The sequence below is a fragment of the Leptonychotes weddellii genome, chromosome 11 (genome assembly GCF_054177405.1).
Source record: "Leptonychotes weddellii isolate Sample4059 chromosome 11, ASM5417740v2, whole genome shotgun sequence".
In the NCBI taxonomy this organism is placed as follows: Eukaryota; Metazoa; Chordata; class Mammalia; order Carnivora; family Phocidae; genus Leptonychotes; species Leptonychotes weddellii.
This window is the reverse complement of record NC_138379.1, coordinates 72,913,734-72,930,877: the sequence shown is the minus strand read 5'-3', so window position 1 is coordinate 72,930,877 and position 17,144 is coordinate 72,913,734. Positions and strand designations below refer to the sequence as shown.

The 17,144-nt window shown below is 43.4% G+C and overlaps 1 protein-coding gene across 2 annotated transcripts in view; it reads right to left on the bottom strand.

The window, feature by feature from the left end:
- Positions 1-7,723, bottom strand: part of PRDM10 (PR/SET domain 10) — an 89,784-nt gene extending 82,061 nt beyond the window's left edge. For both annotated transcript variants that reach the window (XR_014138846.1, XM_081799092.1), the window contains exon 1: positions 7,506-7,723. The gene's annotated coding sequence lies outside the window, so the exon portion shown is untranslated. The remainder of the gene's footprint in view (positions 1-7,505) is intronic.
- Between the last annotated feature and the right edge of the window lie 9,421 nt (positions 7,724-17,144).

The following is a 17,144-nucleotide window of genomic DNA, read 5'->3' as shown; positions in this document are numbered from 1 at the left end:
ATTCTCATCTGTAAACTAGTTACAATACTGTTCTGTCAATGTCACACATTAAGGATGAAATGTAAACAGATGCCTTAGAAAACACACTAACATTTAAGTCAAACGCAAAGCAACAATTAGCCACAGGTGTTAGAGCTATTCCGCCATCAGAAGGACATGATAATAAGGTTGCCTATAATCACAGTTTGTAGTAAGACCGAAAACAGACTGGCCTCAAGATTTTCAAGCAAGAAGAGATTTGCACACAAAAAATAAAAATTTTGAAGTAAAAGGAAGAAAATCTAGGAAATCACCTCGAATATCTTAAAATTAATTAGCTTCACTCCTTTATTCCTCCAAACATCTTAGAATCCAGTAAGGAAATGGCATTCTTGTACTGCATTCTATATGAGGAGGCTAAAATCTATCCATCACTTCTCGGAATTTTTAACATATTTAGGAAACAAGAAATAAGCATAAATAATTGCTACATGATACAAATTAAGTACTCAATAAATGCTATTATTACAAAACAGTACAAAAATCCTGTAGGACATTCAGAGACAAAAGGGATCACTTTTTTTTTTTTTAAGATTTTATTTACTTATTTGACAGAGAGAGACACAGTGAAAGAGGGAACACAAGCAGGGGGAGTGGGAGAGGGAGAAGCAGGCTTCCCACCGAAGAGGGAGCCTGATGCAGGGCTCGATCCCAGGACCCTGGGATCATGACCTGAGCTGAAGGCAGACGCTTAACTACTGAGCCACCCAGGCGCCCCAAGGGATCACTTTCAAGTAAGATGGTCAACAGGAACTCAATGAAGAATGTGTGGAGGGGTTGGCAAACTACAGCCCAAGGGTGGCTCAACACCTGTTTTTGGATATAGCCTGTGAGCTAAGAATGGTTTTTACATTTTAAAATAGTTGAAAAAGGGCTCCTGGGTGGCTCAGTCTGTTAAGCGTCTGCCTCCAGCTCAGGTCATGATCCCAGGGTCCTGGGATCAAGTCCCACATTGGGCTCCCTGCTTGGCAGGGAGTCTGCTTTTCCCTCTACCCCTTCCCCCTGCTTCTGCGTGCACTCTCTCTCAAATAAATAAAATATTTCTAAAAATAATAAAATAAAATAGTTGAAAAGACTCCAAAAAAAGAGTATTTCATAACACATGAAAGTTATAGTACATCACACTTTGGGGTCCATAAATAAAGTTTAATTGGAACACAGCCATGCTTCACATGACAGGGGTGAAGGAGCAGTTGTAACAGGGACCATATGGCCCACAAAACCACAAATATTTACTCCCTGGTTCTTTACTGAAAAAGTTTACCAACCAACTGCTCGAGAAAGATGGGTGGGATTTTGGTGGACAGAACTAGAGGAGGAGGTGGGGGGTTGGGGGGATGACACAAACATTCCATTTGAGAAATGAAGGTGTGAAAACATGAAGGAAAACTCCAGAATACTTCAGGGACAGTGGGAAGACTGGTTTGGCTGAAGCAGAGGGTCCAAAATCGGTAGTCACTGAGCCACTGATCACTATGTGCTTTGTTACTGAGCCATTTATATTATTGTAGTGACTGATAACAAGCATTCTCATACCAAGACTATGAGATTGGTACTATTATTATCCCCATTAATAATTAAGAACTAGTTAAATGATGGGTGCCTGGGTGGCTCAGTCCATTGAGCAACTGACTCTTGGTTTCCGCTGAGGTTGTGATCTCAGGGTGGTGAGATCGAGCCACGCATGGGGCTCTGCGCTCAGCCCTCAGCACTCGGCACAGCATAGAGTCTTCTTGAGACTCTCCCTTTCCCTCTGCCCCTCCACACCAGGCTCTCTGTCTCTCTCGCTGTCTCTCTCTAAAATATAAATAAATCTTAAAAAAACTAGTTATATGATTTAATAAAGAAACTACTCTGTCAAATAAATAAATAAAATCTTTAAAAAGGGGGCGGGGGTGCCTGGGTGACTCAGTTAAGTGTCTGCCTTTGGCTCATGTCATGACCCCAAGGTCTTGGGATCAAGTCCTATGTTGGGCTCCTTGCTCAGCGGGGAGTCTACTTCTCCCTCTCCCTCTGCCTGCCTCTCCCCCTGCTTGTGTGCTCTCTTTCTCTGTCAAATAAATTTATAAAATCTTTAAAAAAAGAGAGAGAAAGAGAGAAAGAAAGAAAGAAAGAAAAAAAGAAAGAAAGAAACTAAGCTTACAGATTTTATGTAGTGGGCCCAAGATGAGTCAATTGAATCTAGTCTATGAATCTAGATTTCTTTGCCTGCACAGCCCATGCTGTAGATGCTACAACATACCAAACCTCCATACAGGGTAGAAGGAAATATTTGTTTTCAAATACAGGCATAAAAAGAACATGATTTTATCTGTAAGCTATGACTCTTTTGTGTTTTTTTAAAAGGACAGTTGTCCCATGAGCTGGTCCAAAGTGTTCCACACTTGGAATTAAACTATCATGGCCCTCTTCCCAAATCATAGGAGGAAAAAAAAAAAAAATGTGAGCTTGATTTTCTCAATTTCAACTTTCTCCCAGAAGTATTTCTTAAATCTTTGAAAAAATGACACATTATAAAAATCAATGAGTAAGTAGCAGACCAAGTTTGGTAAAATTCAGCTGATTATGCTTAGCTTGACTTTTTTTTAAATGGATTAGGTGCTCAATAGATTTTCTTTTTTTTTTTTTTAAAGATTTTATTTATTTATTTGAGAGAGAGAGAATGAGATACAGAGAGCATGAGAGGGAGGAGGGTCAGAGGGAGAAGCAGACTCCCTGCCGAGCAGGGAGCCTGATGCGGGACTTGATCCCGGGACTCCAGGATCATGACCTGAGCCGAAGGCAGTCGCTTAACCAACTGAGCCACCCAGGCGCCCCTAGATTTTCATTTTATTATTTTAAGTTCAAATGATTAATTGAGTTTATTAATTCAGTAACAGTTAACTCAATTACCTATAAGTGGTTTTAAGGTTTTCTTCAAAAGAATAATGCTTCTGTGAGAGCTATCATAAGCATTAAGAAAAAAATCAGGCACACCTACATATTAGCAGTATCTATTAGATGAAACTATAGAAACCAAAAGATAATACATTGTATGAGGGCTTACTGCTACTTGGAAACACCCCACTCCCATTAAACTAAGTCTAAGGCTGAGCAGTTCAACAGAAATACCATGCAAGCCACACAGGCAAGCCACATATGTAATTTTAAATCTTCTAGTAGCCACATTTTTGTAAAAGTTGAAACAGGTGCGGGCGCCTGGGTGGCTCAGTTGGTTAAGCGACTGCCTTCAGCTCAGGTCATGATCCTGGAGTCCTGGGATCGAGTCCTGCATTGGGCTCCCTGCTCGGCAGGGGGTCTGCTTCTCCCTCTGACCCTCCTCCCTCTCATGCTCTCTGTCTCTCATTCTCTCTGTCTCAAATAAATAAATAAAATCTTTAAAAAAAAAAAAAGTTGAAACAGGTGAAATTGCAATAATATAATTATTTAACCTAGTACATGTAACATATTATCATTTCAACATATAATCAATATTTTAAGAGCACCTGGCTGGCTCAGTGGGAAAAGCACGTGACTCTTGATCTCGGGGTCATGAGTACAAGCCCAACATTGGGTATAGAGATTACTTAAAAATAAATAAATAAATTTTATAATCAACATTTTATCAATTGAATTTTTTTTTTCACACTGAATCTCAAAATCTGGCATAAAAGTATTTTACACTTACAGCACTAGGCAAATTTCAAGTGCTCCACAGCCACGTGTGGCCAGTGGCTACCATATTGGACTGCACAGATCTAAGGGATAGCTCTTCTAAAAATCACAATCGGAAAAAGGCCGTGGGTTACAACCAGCAAATCAGACCTAGAAAGTGAAAGACATGGGTCAAGAAAGGGAGCTTGTAGCTCCAATATTCTAATGTTGAAATAAGAGTTCAACTAGGAAATGAATAACAAACAATAATGGACCATTTTAGCAGATAATGACCTTTCAGCAATCTACTTGGGGTTCTTAAAATATTGCATAGTGTTGATCGTATGTTTGTTTTCTCTACATTGTAACTAGTCTTGCTATAATTGTTATTTGAGATTATCCATAATCTCTCCCCTCCCTCTCCATTTCCTCACCCCCACCACCGCCAAGGAATTTTCTAACTATTTCAAAGTTATCAAAAAACAAAACAAAACCTACTTCCAGGTGCTTTCCACAACCTGAACAAATTTAAAATCTACACAGGTAATGTGTAAGCCACTGAAGGATCTGGGGAAGGGAATGGAAATAATGTTTCAGTACTAATAGTGAAGTATCCATGTCACAGAAGGAGGGGGAGGAAACAAACTGGAAAGGCACTAGTTCAGAACGTTCCACATGAATCTTGAAATATGTTGTAGCCTTGAGAACAAAAAGACAGAGACCAGATTTAGCAGTGATTCAAGTAAATCAAGTAAACAGTATCATGCCAGAAGAGGGAGAAGAAGACTTCAAAGGAGACTGACCAAAATAATGAAGTCAGCAGCTCCCCTTTACCTTCCTCCCCCTACACAGTACTCCAGAGAATCCCAGAGGGACCATTCTGCAAAGATTTGCTTGTAGCAAACATTTCCTTTTTCTTAAATCACTAGCTCTTTCTAAACACCAGACCACATTCTCATTTGCTAATCTATTAAAGTACCTATGATAAATTTAAGCAGTAATAAATTCTGCTTATAAAAAACATACAAATTCCTGGAGGGGGGTGTGTCTACACTCTGGGAAAAGAGGTGTGGCAGGGGAAGATTACTTTAGGTGGTAATAGGTCAAAGTACATCAGCATTCAATTTTAAAACAAACTCTGACTAAACAATTCAAACACTGCAATGACAACATGTTTAGTAATCACTTTTACCAACTGTAAGTATGTAGTTATAATGTGTTTACTAGTGCTTGAAATGTAAAATTAAGGAAACTATAATTATAGCTCAATATTTTTCAACTCTGATCAACTCTGTGTTAGTCAGAAACCTATCCCATTAGGACATGTTTCTAAAAAGTAAAATGAATCAAATGTTATAATTCTTTCAGTTCAGAGGGTTTCATAATGCCCCCTTCAAGTAATGGGGAAAAGTACTACAGTGGCAAATCATCAGTGAAGTCACTAGGGTACCGATCTACATGAAAAACAAAACTAGAAACAAAAGCCAAATATGATGCCAAGTTTGTAAAAATGTTTTATACACACACCAAGATTTGAAGCACACTAAAATATCAGCAAGGATTATCTGTGGTGATTTTACTTTAGGTAATTTTTATTTTAACCTGTTTCTATATTTTCTGTTTTCTACAATGATCATATATTATTGTTAAAACTAGTAAGAAAAAATAAAATTAGACAAGTGGAAACTGAGGTTGTACCAATCAATTTAGTATTATATTGGATTGATAGGCTATCCCTTATACCACCATGTTCTAAGCAAAAAGCATTCAGGGCCCTTGAAGACATGAACTTTGCCTTATCTATAATACATACTTGATTACATTCACATGTACAATATATGATGCGCAGATTAATACTTGTGCTGCACAACATTTGGAAACTAAAAATGGTTCATTTAGGAAAAGAGAAAGCAGGTAAGCACCCTTGCAAAACAAAGGAGAGCCAAGAGTGGATGGTCAAGGAATAAATCAGTAAGAGGAGTCACAAGGTTGGGAATAACCTCTTGGCCCAAAATTTTAAAATGTAGATCTACTACAAATTGTTTTCTTTATTTTTTTAAGATTTTATTTATTTACTTGTCAGAGAGAGAGCACAAGCAGGGGGCCCCGCAGAGGGAGAAGTAAGCTCCCCATTGAGCAAGGAGCCCAGTGCGGGACTCCATCTATCCCAAGACCTGGGATCATAGCCTGAGCCGAAGGCAAGACAGACGCTTAACCGACTGAGACACCCAGGCGACCCTAAATTGTTCACTTTAAAACGGCCCATTTTTTGTCAATTTCACCTCTACTCATTAAAAAAGTAAAGGTAGACTTCTAAATATACCAGATTGAATCAGCACTACTTTAAAACGCGGCTTTGCCCAACAAAGGCAATTTTCTCAATTCTAGAGTAACATGTAACTATGATTCATCAACGTGGAAACTATTGTGGTGCCGGGAATGGAATGGGTAGAAGAGTACCAAAAACAGTGTACCTTCCTGCCTTCAAAGAGCTTACTGCAATAGGGAGAGGGATAACAAAGTAACGGGTGGTGGAAAGAGGTCACAAAACAGTCACGAGTGATTTTGTTGGTTTTAAAATAATGAAGGTTAAGTACTGTTGAGGTTAAAAAACTTTGTGCAACAAGATTTGAACAGACGATGGTGCAGAATTAGGCACATGGCTGAGCTGGGTGGGACTCATCGCACACTTAATCCTCGATGACAGCACCAAAACCAGCCCTCTCTGGGCTTAAGCGTACACAAACATTGATTGAAAATTGACTGAAATCCAGCAAATCCTCCAAGCAAGGCTAAACACGCACGCACGCAAAATTCGACAGCGCTGCGTTCATTTTCCTTGGTAGAGTACCTAATACCTGGCTACTGACTAAAAAAGGCTTAACGAAAGCTGATGATCGGCTGGAATCTCTACACTATCAACCCGCTCCCAAAGGGCCTCTGGCTCACGCCTTTGCACGCAACACCGAGCGCAGGTTGACCTCGGCCTCCGCCCTGCCCACCCCGGGACGCTGTTTACCAAGACTGACCCAAACGTGCTACCCGCACGCCACTCCAAGCCGGGCCTCCCCGGGTCCCGGCGACGCCAACTTGTAAATATGGGACTGGGGGGGGGGACCCGCAATCAATGGCAGGTGGGTGGCGCGGCCTCACGAGACAAAGCAGGGCGCCCCATCCGAGGGAGCCCTTCATCGCGCCGGCCGGCTGCCCGCCTGGCCCCGAGGCCCGGGCCGCGCCGCCACCCCCGCGCTGCCCCCCGGGTACCCGGCGGGCGGAGACCTCCCGCTGCACCCCGAGCGGCCGCCGCACCCCGAGCGCCGGCCCAACCGCTGCGGCAGGAGCGCGCAGGGCGCCCAACTGCCGTCCCGGCCCAACCAACGCAGGCAGGGGAGGAGAGGTGCGCGCGGCCGGCGGAGCGTGCGAGCCACTCGGGGGTCGCAGGGGGGAGGCTGCGCGCGGGGGAGGCAGGGGCCAAGAGGCGCCGAAGCCATCGCTGAACGCAGCGCCAGGAGGGGCTCCTTTAGGGATTTTTGCCCCTTTCCCCTTAGAAGGTGCAGATGGTTTGACCCCCCACCCCGAGTGAGGTGCCTTGTCCCAGCCCCGGCTGGACTGTACCATCGGGCGGTGCCGCCGGGATTTCTCCCCCCCACCACCACCATCAGTTTTCCCCCCCCACCCGGGTCCGCGGTCGGTTGGCCCCGGCCGGGCTCTGAGACGCGGAAAGAGCTTGGCGCCATTTTGGGTGGGACTAAGCAAAGACGAAACACCCTCCCAGTCGATGGGGTACTCTGGACGCTGGCTTATCCGGTTCCCTTAATCCTTTAGGTACTTACACGACGTTGGGTGAGGGGAGCTGGAAGATCAGCGGGTCCCCGATCCTCTCTCCCTAGGGGTGATGGAAATCAAACCCCCCCCGCCACCTCCAGGTGGTTCTTCCCGCCGCAGAGTGGGAGCAGCATAAAAGGCGGGGCCTTATTAGCATAATCTGCCTGGCAACCTGATCTCGACGTTATATGATTGGTTGAACTCTGTAAACCCCATGCCCTGCCTAGAGACGAGTAACGCTGGGGCGAACTGACAGGCCCAGATTTAAGACTCATGACGAAGATCCTGAGACGCTTATTCAGGCGGCAGAGAAAGCCAAAAGGAGATTCACACAATGGCCCAATGACTGAAGGCCTCTTTATTTCGTGCTCTGCTGTTCATTTAAAACCCAATCAAAGAGCGGGTCTCAGGCAGCGCTCGCCTGCGTTTGTACTCTAAGCCAATCAGAAAAGCCGACTCTTCGGATTCAGGGTCAAGCCGGCCCTGAGGGTCCCGTGGCCGCCGAGGTGGGGAAACGTCCAGCCTCGGTGGCCCAGGTAGAGGGGATGGAATGCTCATCGGGGTGCGAGCCAGCGCCCCCCCCCCCCGACACCCGAGAGGCCCGGTGTCCTGAGACGCCGAGCCAGGGGACGTGGCGGGACGAGCGCGCCGCCGGCTTACGGGCGTGCTCCGGCTTGGCGCGCTCACACAGTTTTGCACCTGAGGCCGACCTGCCTGCGGAGCTCAGCTGAACCGATGCTACGCGCGAACCCCGAACGCAGCGCGGGCCTCGGCCGGTCGGCATGCGCCTTCCTGGGCCTCGGGCTCCAAGCGTCTAGGTGTACGGCGCCCGCCGCGCGCTCATTCTGGGCTGACGGTGCCTCCCACCCCTGACCCCGCGACTGCGTGCGTGCTCAGTCCTTGCCGAACCCTGGAGCGCCTCACCGCATCTCTCCTTTTCCCTCTTCCCATTTTTTCAGAAACACGAAGTATTATTCGACACTGATTAACCAGTGACTCAGTCACTCATTTTTTAACCTCAGGCTTCCACATCCTACCATCCCATAAAATTGCCTTCCCAAAGGGCAGCCAAGTGCACAGAAAGGAACCCAAGCTTTGGAGCAAGACGCCCAGCCCTAGATAGCAACCCCTTATAGGAATGGCAACTAGATCTGGAAGAGACCTTGAACCTTTGAACATTCAGGGAGCAGTTTTCCCCTCCAAAACATCTACCTTGCTACATTGTTTTGAAGATTGAGATTTACATGTAAAAATACCTCCCAACCTGGAACTTAAACGAATGAAGTGTTACTGGTGATAAAACAGACAAAACTGCTAAACTAATTGGCTAACGAAGAAAAAGAGGAAGAAAGCACAACTAAGCAAAAGACTTGAGAATAGAATACATCCAAGGGTGGGGAGGGGAATCTGTAAAATCCATTCAACAATGTCCTCCTCACTGTTTTATTTTAAAAAACTGGCAACAAAGTGGAAAGAGTAGGAGAACATAGCGTTTTTAAAAACTTCAAGACAGTTGATTGCCTCGTAAGCAACTTGATAACTAGACCATGTCTTGTTCCTCCACAGGGACGAGGCTGCACAGACTTAGAATGAGGTGGTCCATAAACACTTGTTGAACTTAACTGAGAAGGAAACGTATTTGGGGTGGCGCGGGCACCTGCCCGCGCGGTGGAGGGCTATCCCTCGGATGGGGTGCCCTGCTTTGTCTCTTGAGGCCGTGCCACCCACCTGCCACCTGATGAGGCAGATGCAAGTAACTCTTCACTGGACACATGGAAGTCAGTTGCCTTAGGAAAGATTATATTGGTTAAGAAAGTCATTCCAGTGTTCCCCTTTAGCCCCGTCAGTGGACAGACAATGCCAGAGGCTGGACAGGTCTGCTCCTGTATCCTTTGGCCTCTAGAGAAAACTTTCCCCATTTTGAGATTTGACATATCACACTCTCTGATGGATTAAGATGGTCCCAAATGAGGTCTGCTGACCAGAAATGTCAAGGAACCCAAAAGGGGAAGTTGACATGAGGAAGGGGGCTATCTGGACTACAGAGCACAAGTTACCCTCATGGACTTTGAGAAATGGTCTGAAACTTTAGAGGGCACACATATTACAGTTGGACACCACCCCAAAAATTTTTTATTCAGAAGACCTTGAGTGAACCTCAGCAACCTGCATTTCATATATTTTTTTAAGATTGTTTTTTAAGTATTCTCTACACTCAATGTGGGGCTCAAACTCACAACCCCAAGATCAAGAGGTACACTCTCTAATGACTGAGTCAGCCAGGTGATCCTCATATAAATTTTTAATTTTAAATTTATACTCAGTAAAATTCACTCATTTTGGTATACTATTGAATTTATTTATTAATATTTAAATATTTATTGAATATGTACTGTATATGGTAGAGGGAACAGAAGAAATTAAGATAATTCCAGGTGATAAGTGCTATAAAGAAAATAAAGCAGGGGCACCTGGGTGGCTCAGTTGGTTAAGTGCCTGCCTTCCACTCAGGTCATGATCCCAGGGTCCTGGGATCGAGCGGCCATAGGACTCCCTGCTCAGCGGAGAATTTGCTTCTCCCTCTCCCACTACCCCTCCCCCTCCAACTCCCCCTTCCCCTGCTCTTGCGAGCTCTCTCTCAAACAAATCTTTTTTTTTTTTTAAGATTTTATTTATTTATTTGACAGAGAGAGACATAGCGAGAGAGAGAACACAAGCAGGGGGAGTGGGAGAGGGAGAAGCAGGCTTCCCGCAGAGCAGGGAGCCTGATGGGGGGTTCGATCCCAGGATCCTGGGATCATGACCTGAGCTGAAGGCAGACGCTTAACGACTGAGCCACCCAGGCGCCCCAAACAAATCTTTTTTTTTAAAGATTTTATTTATTTGAGAGAAAGAGAGAGAATGAGCAGAGGGAGGAGCCAAGTGGAATGGGAGAAGCAAGGCTCCATCCCAGGACCCTGGGATCATGACCTGAGCCGAAGGCAGACGTTTGACTGAGCCAACCAGGCTCCCCTCAAATAAATAAAATCTTTAAAAAAAAAAAAAAAAAAAAAAGTAAAGCAGGAAAATGTGAAGTGTGGGAAATGCTGGCAACTTAGAGTGTCAAAGAAGTCTTGTTTTGTTTTTTTTTTAAGATTTTATTTATTTATTTGAGAGAGAGACAGGTGACAAGAGAGAGCACAGACAAGGAGAAAAGGGAGAAGCAGGCTTCCTGCCTAGCAGGGAGCCAGACGTGGGGCTTGAACCTAGGACCCCGGGATGATAACCTGAGCTGAGCTGAAGGCAGATGCTTAACTACTGAGCCACCCAGGCACCCCCAAAGAAGTCTTTTCTAGGATACTCACATTTGGGCTGAGACTTGAATATTGGAAAAGAAAAAAAAAAGGCCAGCCATTAAAATTAACAACACAGGAAACAACAGATGTTGGTGAGGATGTGGAGAAAGGGGAACCCTCATGCACTGTTGGTGGGAATGCAAACTGGTACAGCCACTGTGGAAAACAGTATAGAGGTTCCTCAAAAAGTTAAAAATAGAACTACCCTACCACCCAGCAATTGCACAACTAGGTATTTACCCAAACGATACAAAAATATTGATTCGAAGGGATACATGCACCCCTATGTTTATAGCAGCATTCTCAACAATAGACAAATCATGGAAAGAGCCCAAATGTCCATCGGCGGATGAAGGGATAAAGAAGATGTGGTGTACACACACACACACACACACACACGAATATTACTTGGCCATAAAAAAGAATGAAATCTTGCCATTTTTAGAGTGAAAGCTCCATAAAGGCAGGGATTTTTGTGTTGAAATTTTTTTTCACACTAAAAACAATAAGAAAGCTAGAGTTGCTAGAATATAAGGCAAGGAGTATAGTGATACAAGAAAACTTGAAGAGATACTAAGATCATACAAGGTTTTGAATGCTATGGTATTAGAGTTGTTATTGTATTTTAAGTGCAATTTAAAGTAGTTGGACATTTTAAGCAGGGGTATAACTTTTTTTTTTTTTTTAAAGATAATTCTGGCTGCTCTAGGGTGCTTATCTTGTTCGGTGAGAGGGGGAGAAATAAGAGACAAGGAGGATAGTTAGGAGACTGTTGCAATATACTCTAAGCAAGAAATTGGTGATCTTGACTAAAATAGGAGTAGTGTAAATGGGAGAAGTGTGTGGGTACCAGATATGCTTTGGAGGTAAAGCCACAGAGCTTGCAAATAGATAAGACAATGGAACAGAGTGGGGGTTTCTAGTGATGACAACAGAGTGATCAAGAATGACTTGAAAAATTGAGACTAAAAAAAAAAAAGAAGAAAGAAAAATTGAGTCTTGAGTGACCAAGTGAATGTTGATGGCTCCACTGAAATTGGAAAGACTGGGAGAGAAATGGTAAGAAAAAAATTAAGTGTTCCATTGTGGTCATGCTAAGTTTGAAGTATACATTTTAGAAATCCAATCGGACATACTATATTGGCAGTTGGAATTCAAGGAGAGATCAGGGCTATGATACAATTTCAGGATTCATCAGACTATAAATTGTATTTAAATACATAAGGTTGGGGCTCCTGGCTGGCTTAGTCGGTGGAACATGCGACTCTTGATCTCGGGGTTGTGAGTTCAAGCCCCATGTTGGGCATAGTGCTTACTAAAAAAAAACTTAAATACATAAGGTTACATGAAGTCTAATTATTATTTTTTTTCTTTAAAGATTTTATTTATGTATTTGACAGAGAGAGACACAGCGAGAAAGGGAACATAAGCAGGGGGAGTGAGAGAGGGAGAAGCAGGCTTCCCGGCCGAGCAGGGATCCTGATGTGGGGCTTGATCCCAGGATCCTGGGATCATGACCTGAGCCGAAGACAGAGGCTTAACAACTGAGCCACCCAGGCGCCCCTACATGAAGTCTAATTAGGTAAGGTCATCTAATAAGGCTTAGGTGGGGGAGAGAGTGTATATGGAGAACACAAGAGGGTCCAGGATTAACCGGTTGGGAGCTGCTGAATTTGGAGATGAAGGATAGGAGGAGAATCAACAAAAGAGATTGTTAAGGCCAATAAAACAGGAGGAGAATAGAAGAGGATGGTGTCTGAGAAGCCTCAAGAAAGAAGTGTTTCAAGAAGGGTGTAGTAGTCAGCTGCAGCTAATATTACTGAGAGGTAAAGAAAAAAAGTCAGGGGCGCCTGGGTGGCTCAGTGAGTTGGGCATCTGCCTTCAGCTTGAGTCGTGATCCCAGGGTCCTGGGATGGAGCCCCACATTGCACTCCCTGCCCAGCGGGGAGCCTGCTTCTCCCTCTGCCACTCCCCCTGCTAGTGCTTTTTCCCTCTCTCTCTCTCAAATAAATAAAATCTTAAAAAGAGAAAGTCAGATAACCTGTGGATCTGGAAAGATGGAGTGGAAGTAGCTGATAACTTGTCAATAGCAGTTTCAGGGGAGGGTTAGGAAACATAACAGGAGTTGCCTGAAGAAAGAATGGGAGGTGAAAACTGACCCCTGTTGCCAACAGTGTAGCAGATAAGATAGGCCAACAGAAACAGCTAAAATGCTGTATATGCGCTTTGTAAAGGGCCTTTCTTAAATGTATCACAGAGCTGGGGCGCCTGGGTGGCTCAGTCGTTAAGCGTCTGCCTTTGGCTCAGGTCATGATCCCAGGGTCCTGGGATTGAGCCCCACGTCGGGCTCCCTGCTCGGCGGGAAGCCTGCTTCTCCTTCTCCCACTCCCCCTGCTTGTGTTCCCTCTCGCGCGCGCTCTCTCTCTCTGTCAAATAAATAAATAAAATCTTTAAAAAAAAAAAAAATGTATCACAGAGCTGGCAACAGAGTGAGGAGTTTACAAAGGTTAACAACAAAGTGAGTAAAAAGGGAAAGCTCATCATTACAGAGGAAAGCAAATGAATAAAGAAAAAGGAATGCTGGAAAAAGAAAAACTGTCATTTGACAGCAACCAAAACAATTATTAAAGTTTCTCAAACAAGAATTATAGGTGTATACTGAAACCAATAGATGAAAATTTGATGGCTTGATGTCAACACAGTCTTGAAATATCTCCACAGAAGATACTTATTAGTTACAAGGAAAAAGATAACTTTATAATGGAGAAATTTGGAGATACCATCATAGTGATCAAAGTTACTATCCTAAGGGGGCGCCAGGGTGGCTCAGTGGGTTAAGCATCTGCCTTTGTCTTAGGTCATGATCAAAGGGTCCTGAGTTGGGCTCCCTGTTCGGTGGGGAGTCTACTTCTCCCTCTGCCCCTCCCCCTGCTTGTGCTCACACGTCTGTGTGCTCTCTCTCTCTCAAATAAATAATTTTTTTTTTTTTAAAGCGAAGTTACTATCCTATAGGACAATGGAGACCATGTGCTTCTCCCTGTGGCACTGAGAAGGTTACAGCTTCACTTCTGCAATATGGCTGCCAAAAAAGTAATAACCCGGATCTGATTATAAGAAAACAATAGGCACACCTAAACTGAGTGACATTCTATAAGATAACTGACCTGTACTCACCTTAGATATATTAATGTATGGGACTTTATGGTTGGCTCAATCAGTAGAGCATGTGACTCTTGATCTCAAGGTTTTGAGTTCAAGGCCCACATTGGGCATGGAGCCTACTTAAAAAAAGAAATTGTTAATGTCATGAAAAACAAAGTCTGAGGAACCGTTCCAGACTAAAGAGACTAAAAAGACACAACAACTAAATGCCCCAGATTTGGATTCTGGACCAGGAAAAAACTTTTTTTTTACATGTATAGAGAACAATTGGTCACATTGGAATAAACTGTAGATTAGATAATAATACCATATAAATGTAAATTTCTTGATTTTGAGTATTGTATTGTGGATATATAAAAGTATTTTCTTACTTTTAGGAAACACACACCAAGTGAAGGGGAACTGTGTAGGCAGTTTATTCTCAAACAGTTCAGAAAAAGAAAAAAAAATTCCATGTACATGTGACTAAAATATTAACATAGGGAGAACCTGCATGATGGGTGTATGGTAATTCTTGTACTATTTTTGCAACTTTTCTATAAGTGTGAAATAATAAAACAAGGTAATAGTCAATAAAAACAAAAATGCCAGTCATTTGGCTTCAGGTCTGCATCCTGAGGAAAGGGGATGACTGATATTGGAACTGGGTGGGCTTCTGAGAAAGAATCGAGGAGTTTGTGACCAGGCTAGAGTTGTTCAGAGCTTCACTCTTTTTTTTTAAGATTTTATTTATTTATTTGACAGAAAGAGAGAGAGAGAGCACGAGCGAGGACAAGCAGGGGGAGGGCAGGCAGAGGGAGAGAGCAAAGCAGGCTCCCTGCAGAGCAGGGAACCTGATGCGGGGCTCCATCCCAGGACCCCAGGATCATGACCTGAGCCACTCAGGCACCCCGAGCTTCACTCTTGTTCAGAAAAAAATCTAACAGGGTTCAGGTGTGGATGACTATGAGTGTAACTGAATGTTTGAAATTAATTTTTAAAAAATTTTTTAATTTAAATTCAATTTAACATGGGCTCCTGGGTGGCTCAGTCTGTTGGGCATCTGCCTTCGGCTTGGGTCCTGATCTCAGGGTCCTGGGATTGAGCCCTGCATTGAGTTCCCCACTGCACGGAGAGCCTACTTCTCCCTCTCCCTCTGCCTGCCCCTCCCCCCACTCATTTTCTCTCTCTCTCTCAAATAAATAAATAAAATCTTTTTTAAAAATTCAATTTAATGAACATATAGTATATTATTAGTTTCAGAGGTAAAATTTAGTGATTCATCAATTGCATATAACTCCTGGTGCTCATTTCAAGTGCCCTCCTTAATGCCTATCACCCAGTTACCCCATGCTCCCATCCAAGTGTTTGAAATTTATATGTGTTGGATAGTGTCCTCCAAAGTTCATATCTGGAACCTGTGACTGAGATCTTATTTGTAAATAGGGTCTTTGCAGATATAATTAGTTAAGATAATATCATACTCGATAGGTTGGGCCCTAACATAATGACAGGTGTCTTTAGAAGAAGAGAAAATAAAGACACAGCACACAGGGAAAGATATATAAAGACAGAGGCAGAGGGCACCTGGCTGGTTCAGTCCGTAGAGCATGTGGTTCTTGATCTTGGGGTTGTAAGTTTGAGCCCAACGTTGGATGTAGGGATTACTTAAAAATAAAAATACTTTTTTTTTAAAGATTTTATTTATTTATTTGACAGAGAGAGACACAGTGAGAGAGGGAGCACAAGCAGGGGGAGTGGGAGAGGGAGAAGCAGGCTTCCCATGGAGCAGGGAACCCGATGCGGGGCTCGATCCCAGGACCCTGGGATCATGACCTGAGCTGAAGGCAGATGCTTAACGACCGAGCCACCCAGGTGCCCCAAAAATACTTTTTAAAAAAGAGACAGAGATGGACTATGATGTATCTACAGGCCAAAGAAAACCAAAGATTGCCAGCAACCGCCAACAGTTCAAAGAAGGATTCTTCCCTAGAGTCTTCAGAGAGAGAGCATTGCCTGTCCGCACCTTTAGTTTGGACATCTAGCCTCCAGAAGTGTGAGAGAATAAATTTCTATTGTTTTAAGCACCTAGTTGGTGGTACTTTGTTATGACAGCCATAAGAAACTGAGACAAAATTATGAAGTGAGTAGGAAACTATGTGGGTACAAGATTGTGTGTGTTGGGGTGGGTTACATACTGAATGCGGATGGCAGGGGTTATAAACATTTATGAAATAGCAGCAGTATTGGGTTTGTTTTTGTTTATTTGTGGATTTGAAAGGAAAAGTCTAAGGAATTGAGCAGATAAATATTTTTAATTGTTATTTTTATATAAAATTAAATATACTTATTATGGAGTAGAAAATAAAAATAAAAAAAATAGGGCCTGGGGTGCCTGGGTGGCTCAGTGGGTTAAGCATCCAACTCTTGATTTTGGCTCAAGTCATGATCCCACGGTCCTGGGATCGAGCCCCTGTGCTGGGGAGTCTGCTTGAGGATTTCTCTCCTCTCCCTTCACCCCTCCCCCCCAAAATAAATAAATCTTAAAAAAAAGGGGGGGCCCTGGTTAGCTCAGTTGGTGGAGCATGCAACTCTTGATCTCGGGGTCATGAGTTCAAGCCCCACATTGGGTTTAGAGATTACTTAAATAAATAAAGTCTTTAAAAAAAAAATAGACGACTGCAGAAGAACTTGCTATTATGGGGTATCTGTTTTTGTTTGTGGCCCAGCCTCCGAGAGATTTTTTTAAAGTTTTCTTTACTTAAGTAATCTCTACACCCAATGTGGGGCTCAAACTCACAACACCAAGATTAAGAGTTGTATGCCCTTCTGCCTGAATCAGCCAGGTGCCCCAGACTCCTAGAGATCTTAAGTCACAAAACTGGATATCGTCTTCAGTTCAAACATCCAGAGTCATGGATGTTGAGAGAGAATTGGAAAGCAGGTGATGTCCAGAAGAAGCCTGGGAAGTTTAATAAGCAGGGAGGGAAGCATTATGAAGACTTTAAGTCAAATAGCATTTTTCCCCTGAGACACAGTCACAGTAAAAGGCAGGAAATGTATGAAATGGAAATATACTTTCCATCAAACATTGTTATTTCAAGAAAACACCTTTATGAATGTGACTCAGTTTGAAAATTTGGGGCCATAACTAAAATTTTGATATGAAGG